Below are 1,879 nucleotides of genomic sequence, written 5' to 3' on the forward strand. Positions count from 1 at the left end.
TAAGACTCCGCAACGACATAACTACGAGATAATCCACGGTGTCAAAGGATTTCTTAACCCTGGGACACGACAATGTATTATTCTTTAACTACAATTATTATGCTAGTTAGATAAATATGGGATGGCCTCCTTATTATTATGGCAAAGTGAAATTAATATCGTCAGAATTTAAGCATAATGTATAAACAAATATACAATTAATAGATTTATAATCGCATATGTAGCAGTATATAAACTAATAATATTAACTATATTTATTAAGTAATATAGAGGCGTCACGAATGAAAGTAGTTTAAGTGCGCTAAATTTTACTGTTAATACTGAACCTTCAGACACTTCACTCTTCTTATGAAATTCGATTAATCCACTATTAGTTGATCATACCACACTCGTATTTACCGGTCGCGTTAAGTGATTTTTCAGATACAAAGAAAGAAGATTTAAATACTGTAAAAAAAGCATTGATTCTAACACAAATAATAAATGCTAAAATGAAAAAAAATACTAATTAATATTAGAAATAATTTTAAAATCGTACTTTCGTTTTTCTGTTGGATAAGATCGATTGACAAATATTTTTGGGATATACTAAAAACTTTAAATTATAACCATAGAAAAAATACTTTACAAAATATGTTTTTATCAGGTAACCAAAAAAGTTCGTGCGCGTTTTTAATTACTTGCATTAGTGTTTCCCAAAAAAAATATCATATACTTTAATAACAATTAGATTATATTTATTTTTTCCATTTTTAGTACATAAACAAAATAATAATAAACAAAGAAATAAAATTTGTTCATAATAAAATAAATAAAAGGTATTATAAATAATATTCGTTATAATCAATGCGAAGAATGAAGTTTGTTTAGACTGATCATCATAATTTAGTTCCCTGGTTGTTAATTTTAATCTGAAATGAAGTTCCACATACAAAACATGAAAATGCATCTTCAGATATGAATTTGGAAAAGGCTCTTACATTTCATGACTTTCACTGTTAAAACTCCATAACTTTATTTTTCAAGAATCCGTCTGAAGTTAATTCCAACAATTCATTTCTTCCACATGCGATTAACCTTTCTGACATGGATGTTGTATTAATTTTGAACGGATATCTTATCCAGTCAATATGTTTGTTAATCGGTTTAAAATTTTCACTCGAGGTAGCCAACAAACATCGGTATGAAAAAGAAGCTGAGGATGACTACTTAACAAAAAAAAGTCGTGTATTCGATGAACTGCATTAATTGAGAGGGTCTCCAGTCCAACAGAATCCAAATTTAAGATATTCTTTGTCGTACTTGCGAGTTAATATCATTTTTTTCCAGATTTCAACCAACGATCCAAAAACGTTAATGAGAAATATAAATTTAAAATATATTTTTTTCCTATTCGATTTTAAATTCGCAAAATTTCTACATTGTCGTGGCCGACTAATTTATTGTCATCTTTTGTATAACTAATATGTATATTTGTTAGGTCTACCACTTTCCTAATAATTATTACAAATCATATTTAACATCATATGTATAATATCATATCATATGTATCCATCAAATATACAAACGGATACTTCTACGTGATTATTTAGAATAACTTGTGGAATATTCCGAAGAACGGTTACACATTAAATCGTATAATTGCGTCTCTATATCACTACTAAGCAACCTTCTTCCGTCCCTAAATATTTGGGTAGGTTCATAAAACTTAGATAAAGAAACGCTTGTATATTCCACAAGCTCAAAACTGATTTCCCACAGCTCCTTTTTGAAATGAACACATTTTTGTATTATATAATTTAGTCTTACGAAGAACACGGCCTTACTTGTGAGAATCCAAGGAAGAGCACTTCATAAATACTAACTTAAGAGGAGAATG

The sequence above is a fragment of the Nicrophorus vespilloides genome, unplaced genomic scaffold (genome assembly GCF_001412225.1).
Source record: "Nicrophorus vespilloides isolate i.1.1-1 unplaced genomic scaffold, Nicve_v1.0, whole genome shotgun sequence".
Classification (NCBI taxonomy): domain Eukaryota; kingdom Metazoa; phylum Arthropoda; class Insecta; order Coleoptera; family Silphidae; genus Nicrophorus; species Nicrophorus vespilloides.